The sequence below is a fragment of the Dermacentor andersoni genome, chromosome 7, assembly GCF_023375885.2.
Source record: "Dermacentor andersoni chromosome 7, qqDerAnde1_hic_scaffold, whole genome shotgun sequence".
Classification (NCBI taxonomy): Eukaryota; Metazoa; Arthropoda; class Arachnida; order Ixodida; family Ixodidae; genus Dermacentor; species Dermacentor andersoni.
The window spans coordinates 100808410-100817346 of NC_092820.1; the positions used below are offsets into that span (position 1 = coordinate 100808410).

At 43.8% G+C, this 8937-nt stretch overlaps 1 long non-coding RNA gene across 1 annotated transcript; it reads left to right on the forward strand.

Moving 5' to 3' along the window:
• The first annotated feature begins 3354 nt into the window (after positions 1–3354).
• On the forward strand, positions 3355–8343 carry LOC126534751 (uncharacterized). Its single transcript, XR_008612963.2, has 2 exons — positions 3355–3693; positions 8073–8343. It is a non-coding gene; the product is annotated as an uncharacterized lncRNA (long non-coding RNA).
• The last annotated feature ends 594 nt before the right edge of the window (positions 8344–8937 follow it).

Sequence of the window (8937 nt, forward strand, 5' to 3'; positions counted from 1 at the left end):
GCAGTCAGTGGGCCAGTGCCGTCAGTGCCTTTGCAGCGGGAGGCGCAGTATGGTAACGCGGGCATGGCGAGTGCCATCGGAGCCAGCTGTGGAAGGCGACGACGAACGCGCGAGCAATATCACGAGTGTGTATCTGTGAGCACGGGACTTTTTGTACCATGTCCGGCCACGCCGCCGGATTTCTCCCTTCTTGCGCCATAAATGCTGTCGCATTAATAATTGCGAGTCGGAGAGTCGCTCGTGAACGATCTGAGGGGTCAGATGGGCTCGAGCGTCAGCATCGCGGGCGTACTTTGTGCTATGTTGCTCAACAGCAGGTAAGTAGCGTGTCGAAATGAAAGGCTTGGGGAAGCCAAACAGTAAGTAAAATGGCAAAAAAATCGGCGCTGTGATTATGGGATGAGTTGTACGCGGACAGGATGTATAGCGAAGCGCTGTTCCAGTCTTTATGATCGTCAGAAATGTACATCGCCCTCGGTGAGCCCACTGGATCGAGGGTGGTATTGCACAATCCAAAAGGCATAAACATGAAGTGGTATCTGAACTTGTTGAAAGAGTGGCGTTCTTGTGACGGAATGACGGAGTCATAAAACCGACAATACAATGTTCAAGTTTTAATGACTCAATGTATTAGCGGTAAGCATGGCTCCAGGGTGCAACAAAGTATAAGAGGAAGATAGAAACACGTCAAATAAGTTATTCGAGTGTTTTTACGTATCAAAATAACTTCGGCACTTCAAGCGTCTATAACAGGCTCCGGTCAGATAATTGGGAATATGATTACTACAAGGCCTAACGTCATCTAAGCATAACTCCAAAAGAAGACAGCTGTTCGCAAGAAAAAGGAAGCTTGATTTGAAAAACAGCGACCGAACAAGAAATATAATTTGCTGGTTAGACGCTGCTCTCAACATATATTGCTCGAACACTGGTATTCAACATAAACCCCAGGTATTTTACAGTGCTTATGCGCTGAAGTGCCTTCCAATGTTTTCTAGGGGGAATGGTACCTGCGTCTGTAGCTTACGAGAGGAATTGAAAACTATGTATTGTGTGTTTCCCGCTCAGCGATTTCAGCGCCAAACCATTTGCCACTTCTCTTGATGGCCCGTATTTGAAGTACAAGCATTCGCATTCCACACAGCACGTTCTTACTTGAGATCGGGACATCTGCTATTGTTCGTTAAAGTTCATGCCCGGTTAGTCTCCGCAAACATAGTGGTGCTTATTTCGCAGCCAGGACTGCCTTCTGCCGATGCGCGTGCGGGGAACGGCGAGAAATACCGACTACTTCCACCGGAACGGACACAGAGACGGACCAGGCTGAGGTGAAGCGCCAGGGCTCGCGCATCTGCACCGGCGGTGCAGGCCCAGTGGAGAAACAGGCGGCGACTGCTGCTGTATTTTCGGAGCCGCCTGTCGGTACGTGATGAGCAACCCGCCTAATCTTTCCACTTACCCAATGCAGGGCCACTCGTATCTCCAAATATAATAGCTGACCGAGGTAATTTTGATGTTCCGCGTAATATTGAGACGGGACACACGACCATTGTGAAAACTGCGGAAGCGTGAAGCAAATGTCATTTGACATCAAAGAAACCTATTACGGCAACGTTTCACTTTATATCCTAGCTTCGTCAACCTTCCTCAACGTGCTAACGAGGTTTTATACGCGAAAACGCGAGAAATGGTTGCTATAGGTTCCTCTAATGAACTACGTCTTTCACCATGATAGCAACACAAGACAAACCGGAGATACAGGAAGAAAAAAAAAACACAGAGGACAGTCGCTGTCCGGCAACTCAAGTGTATTGGAAGGAGAAGGGGACATGTATAGAATGAATGACAACAAAAAACGTGCCCCCTCAGTCGTGCCCTTCCCTCTTAAAGAAATAGAAAAAAAAGAGAAAGAAGCCACAGTGCAGGTATAATACAGTACAGTATAGTATAATGCAGGTCAGTTAAACAGAAGATTGAACAGACAAGTTACTTGCCTCGTCTATTCTCGTGTGTTACTCCTTTCTATATCTCCTGTGGCGGCGCCGATGTGCCGACTTTTCAACGACGACGAAGTGCGCCAAGACAGCGTGAGCGGAGCAAGCGCGTGAGTAGAGAAATCAAAGTAGTTTGTTCTTGTATCTCGACGTGGCAACATCTTTTTCCTTCACTGCCACAATGCTATGCCTTTTCTGTTTTTCGTGTTCCGGCCCCGCACACCATGGCTGCCGTTTGCTCGGGCATCTGTGACTCAGCGCGCAAAAGGAAAAGCGAATCAAATCAAAGAGAACTAGAAAGAAGGTTGGGCGAGTCCCTAAGGATATATTTGGGGGACGGAACGGTGATAGAGAAAGAGAAGCAGACAATTAGAATAAAAAAATTGTGCGAATGCTGTTTCCCGAACGGGACGTTTGCTGGGCCAGAAGTGTGGCCTGTAAGCGTAGGCTTCAATGTGCCTCAGCAATTTCTCATCTAGCCACCTTCTTCATCACACTGGTAAATCTGGTCATTGGATCGCTGTCTATACTGGCAAATACAAAGAATTCCTCGAAAATATAGAAGTTAAATCAGTCGCTACGAATTGACACGTGCACACTGCAATGACAGCGCCTTGCTTAACCTACTTTTCGTGGTGCATTAACTTTAACGACCTTATTTTTCTGTCGTGGGGCGCAGCAATATCTCGCCGCGACTTCGCAACTTATTTGTTTCCCCTAGTGCAAAGGCAATGTTACAATTCTGCTACTGCTATTGGCCCTAAAAACGCCGAAGAATGGCTCAAAATAATCAAAGCATGACGTGCACCTTGGCAACTGATTTAGCTATATTGAAGCGTAATGTTTACTCTGATTATGTCCAACATAGATATGCTGTAGGCTAAGTCTTATACTTAAAATTGCAACTTAAGCAAGGGAAGTATAAGGCATATTCTATAGTAGGATTTATGATACACTGTAGGGAGTTTACTTATAGTTAGCAAACCAATAAGCAAATATTTATTACGATGTTAAGTTTGACGTCAAAGAAAATGTAATTGATTCATATTTTACACATGTAATCGTCATGGCCGAAAACATAGGTGAAAAAAATGATCAAACATTTTTTTGTAAAGAACTGTATTGGGACACTACGCGGTAAAATGGGAATGGGCGACAAGCCACGAGGCACGGCGTCATAAAAGCACCACGGCAGCCAAAGCACATTGCGGCCCACTGTGAAAGAGAACGCAGGAGTATAGAGCACTTATTTATGTTCCAGTCTTGTCCTTTTGGCACGTGAACAATCGGCTATGTATATGTATATATGTATGTATAGATCTATATATTCTTGGGTCAATATATACGACATTGCTCCGCTGCACTTGATTCGAATTCAATACGAGCTGTAGCATTCATCGCCGCTCTTTGCAGGGAGGACGCGTGTGGAAGAGAAGCAGCGCGCCGTGACCGAGCCACTAGTGGCACGTACCAAGAGCCCAGACAGCACCCGCGCGGCCTTTCATAAGGTGGCGAAGGCATGTAGCCGACCGCATCAGCCAGAGGTCCCGCGGTTCTGCAACAAAGACCGGCTGCTGACCTGGACGATTGGCGCGGGTCTCATGGTGGGCAGCCTCCTCATCGCCCTGCTTCTGCTGGTGGTGGTCGGGTATCGAGAAGAGAGGAACGCCGCCAGTGCAGTGACTACGGCGCAGCCGAAGTGAGTCTGTACTGCACTCGATGGCAAATTTTTTAGGGGGGGGGGGGCATTGAAGCGAAAGCTACAAGGACGTAACTTCTGCACGTGTGATTGCTCTGGCAAGCCCGGTAGAACTTAGCGTATTCAGTTTCTTGGAGCACACGATGAGTCAGCGTAGCTTCTGTGTGCGACGGTGTCGCACTTGCCGAAACGCGAAATGAGAAAATGAGAAATGAGAAAAGCGGCGAAATTAGTCAAATTTAACAGTTAGTGGTGTATATACATGGTGTTTTATTTTAACGTTAGGACAATTTTTTTTTAATTTCCTGTGGAATTTAGCACAAATGTATCGTTGAGCTGGAGTACTCAATAAAATAACTATATAGGCTCAAGTTACGTGGATCACACGGTATTTTACTTACACTGCTATCAACAAAGCAGATATCAAAGAAGCAGGTAGCATCTTTACTCATAATGTACTTTGGAGGCCTTCATTTCCTGCAAAGAATTTCGTCCTGCTCGCTATCCTACGTGGTTTTCTAAGGAATTACGTGGTCTACTCCGTAAAAAGCTAAAGTGCCATAGGAAGTTGAAGAAAACAGAATCATCGGAGTGGTACGAAAAATTTAGTGTCTTGCAATGCCAGGTGAAATGCGTAATGCGTAGGAGAGTGATGCATACATCAAGTCCGTCGAAGAGCGCATAACATGCCATCCAAAACGTTTCTGGTCCTATGTAAACGGTTACAGTTCTGAGCGGGCTGAGATTATCGTCATAAATTATCTATCTCGAGGCATTCTTAGAAACTGTGATAATATCGCCGATGCATTCGCTGAACATTTTTCCTCAGTTTTACTAAATACAGCGCATGCTCCTATCTCTGGTGACTGCCTGGATAGCTTCAGTGACCGCTTCAACATTTCAAGTTTTACAGAACGCGATATCGCAGCGGCCATAAATAAGTTGAAACCAAGGCATTCTCTTGCTTACAACCGCATACGAAATTTTGTTTTCAAAGGCTGTTCTTCTATTTCTGTTCCTCTCCTTATAGAGATCTTTATTCTTGCTTTGCCTACAACTGTCTTTCCTTCTTGTTGGAAGAAGTCAATAGTTGTGCCAGTTCATAAAAGTGGCAGCATGAGTGACACCAAAAATTACCGCCCCGTGTCAGTCCTGTTTCTGTTTGCAAAGGTATTTGAAATAGCTATGTTTACACATCTGTCGTATTTCTTTAGGCAAAACATTTGTGTATACCAACATGGATTTGTTCATGGTAGGTCTGCGGAAACAAAATTCGTTTCTTTTCTTGGTGCTGCATGACCCGCTGTTGCTAACCGACGACAAATAGGCACCGTATACCTCGACTTGTCACGAGCATTTGATGTTGTCTCAATATATTCTCTCTCCATAAACTCTTGTGTTACGGCGTTAGTAAAAGGGTATGCACGCTTATTAAAGACTACCTGTCAACACGGTTAAATTATGTTGGCGTTCGTGCTCAGTACTCTTTACCTTATGAATCAACTTCCAGTGTTCCGCAAGGGTCGATCTTAGGTCTATTGTTTTTCAATATCTTTGTTAACACCCTTGAAGAATGTTCGCGTTATTCACGTCTCCTTTTATACGCTGATGATATTAAACTTTACCGTGAAATAGAATCAGAGCAGGATTGTGAATTATTACAGGAAGATGTTAATTCTGTTGCAGAGTGGTGCGCTTCCAACTTTTCCCTGCAATCCAACTAAGACATTTGTTGTTTCCTTTATACGCAATATGTGCCCTTTAATATACGAGCACTCACTTGACAACATTTCTTTGAAAAGGGCGAGTTGTACGCGCGACTTAGGAATATTGGTTGACTCCCGGCTTACCTTCGAAGAACATGTTTCAAGCATGGTTAATGTATCCTGCAGGAAGTTAGGCCTCATATCAAGGATGACTAAAAAGTTTACGAATGTGAACTGCGTTATTCTATTGTATTCTTATTTTGTGTGCTCGAAGTTAGAGCATAGTTCTGTTGTATGGAACTGTATTAATTTGACCAACGTTCCAAAAATTGAATGTGTTCAGCGACGTTTCATTCGCATTATGAAACATCGTTCCAGCGCACAACTGAACACGGACGAGAAGAGAAAGACAACACGAACGCCGGACTTCTGTCTTTCTCTTCTCGTCCGTGTTCAATTGTGCTCTAGAATGATGTTTCATAATGCTAATCACAACCAACTAGCCCAGCTGTCCATACTTAACGTTTCATTCGTATCCTGTACGATCGATTTCTCGGACGCCATGTATTTCATGCCTATGACTGTGTACTCCGCATGTTTAATATTAGACCCCTAGAAATAAGGCGGAAATACCGTTATTGCTTATTATTGTATAAGCTAACCCACAACCACTTCTCATGTCCACAGTTACTGTCAGCTGTAATGTTCTGCGTGCCTCGCTCTAACCTGCGTAATCCTAGCACTTTCCACGTGAATTCCTATTGCACCTCTAACGCTATAACGCGTCTTGTAACGCAACCAAATAGCTTGCGCGATGAGCTCGATATATTCAGTTCTACTATTTGCCCATTATCTGACTTCTGTCTCTGAATAATTCATTTTTGTTGCACTTCGTACTGCTGTTCTTTAAGATATTCTGTTTCGTTTTTCGGTTTTATGTTCTTTATGTAACACAAGTGCATCAACGTTAAGGCGTAAAGCTGTTCTTGGGTATTTTAAGAAAAACTGAAAAAATGATACATAATTGACTAATTAACGAAATACGCTAAGTCGGTATACAGGCCGCTATTTGATGAACCTTTTCGACGCGAACTTCGGTCACTGGACATGCAACCACTTGGTATGGCCTGCTCTCCAATGAGAGAAAAAAAAAAATCCTTCAAGGTTCCTTTAGTGCTGCGCGGAATCGAACCCGCATCATATAAATTATTTTATATGAATTTATGGACATTTTCTTTTCATGGGCGCCGCCATATTGCGTAAGCAGTGGCGCCATCTATGATCAGTCGGTCTGCTGGCTTGGGCCAGGCTTCGTGTTGTATGCCAGGTACACGCTCAACGGCAATGCCTTGTGGTCTTTTCAGCGTCGGGCGATCTGTTTAGTATGACGTAGCATCTTCTACACGGCGAACGGTTTTTTGGAGTCTACTGGAGTGATTTAAGTCAGCATAGCCAGAGGTACTGCGGCGTTGTGGTGGACGGAGCAGCCAGCGCGATGAGTGCGAGGGTGTTTGAGCCTACATTCAGCCTCGGGGATCAGTTTTGTATTTCTGAATATTCGTTTCACTAATGCGACGTTACTGCTGTATAATAACTGCAGTTCTAAGTTGTGGTTTAGCAGCAAGGAGTAGTTTCGAAACATATGATCATCCCAACAGCGTGCGTACTGCTCTGCTATGCGGAATAAGTAACGCCGTTTACTTTGAAAGGCATGCAAATTGTTATCTCTCGATGCTTTGAATAGCTACTTCGTTTATTTATTTATTTATATATCTTTTTAAGTTCCCTTACAGGCGTCGTATGAGGCATTTGGTAAGGGGGCGTCACAGAATGACTAATAGAGTATATATAATAGCTATATAACAAAACATGATATACATACATCATTAATAGACGTTATGAAAATGCATACGCAACGCAAAAAAAAAAAACGCAAGAAGAGAGAAGAAAAGACTGCTTACTGCAAGAATGAACATGTTACACAGGACCAGACGAACCAATGTTCCATATTCTAGAAAACAGATACATGGGGAAAAAAAATGAAAACGTAGACGAATCAAAGAAAACAGCATTGAACTATGGTGATTGCAAGAGACAAATTTCAACGTCTTTATTCTTGGGGTGCACTAGTAGAATATCGCAGTACAATATTGAAAGGACTGGCTCAGAAAAATAAATCTTTGAAGGGCCTGCAATTTCTTTTTCCGTGTCTAGAGTTATACGGCATTCGGTCGAGCTCAAGCAATTTTACACGCAATCCCAAGGCTCACCTTGCACGCAGAAAGGATATAGTAAACGTTTTAGCAGTGCACAACGATCATACAATAATAGGTGAGCAGAAGAGCATGAATGTCTGTTCACAATGCAAACAGTTTTACTTGTAATCACGGTTTTTTAAAATGACGCGCAAAAATGATTAGGCCAATGAAATTTGGTTGGTGTATTTTAATTTCGCCAGAGCCGACAAAAATTGGCACAGTTACTTTGCTTGAATCGGATGATAAAAGCCTCCCTTGACGGATCGCAAAGGACTCCCTTAGAGATTCAAAGAATGAATATTTCCTGGTCGTACAAATCTCCCTCGATGTGACGAATTTCCCTGCAGGAATGAAGAAAGTTTATTTAATTTCTCACGTATTGCCAACTATTCGATCTCTTACATTTTCTCTGCAGGAAAGTCGCACCCACAGAAAAAAGTGAATGGCAACCTCCGTTGCGGAAAGCCCACGCACAAGTTCACCCCTCGGCAAACACCGGAATGAAGCAGAAGCACTTCGGTTGGGGCGAGGAAAACCGCACGGACATGAAACGCTCGCCGTTTTCAACGACAGGCGAGCGCGACTAGTCAGAACTCTACCGATTTATTTATAACTTGTACCTATTTCGAAGTGCGATTATGCTGTAGCATCGCTAGCATGAAATAAATTTTCATTCTTGTAGTCTATTTACAACTGGTCCCTCCGCAGCAGCGCTGATGATGATGATCATCATCATCATAATCATAATAATAATAATAATAATAATAAAAATAATAATAATAATCATCATCATCATCATCCCATTTCATGTCTACTGTAGGACGAAGGCTTATCCCTGCGACCTCCAATTACCCCTCTCCTGATCCAACCGATTCCAACTATCGCCAGCGAATTTCCTAATTTCATCGCCGCATCCAGTGTTCCGCCGTCCTCGATTGCGCTTCCCTTTTCTTGGTACCCATTCAGTAACCCTAATATTCCAGCGGTTATCTAACCTGCGCATTACATGACCTGCCCAGCACCATTTTTTTTTCTTTATGTGAGTTAGAATGTCGGCTATACCCGTTTGCTCTCCGATCCAAACCGCTCTCGTTCTGTCTCCTAACGGTATGCCTAGCGTTATGCTGAACATAATGTGCAGGAACATGAACGTAACCTGCACCCTCAATTTACATTCACACTCGGTGTAAGCTGTAGAAAGCGCGACTGTTTTGCCACGTGCTTTCGCGTTGCAGCTTATCCTGAGCACGAAAACACTTCTACACTAGCTGCAAGACTGT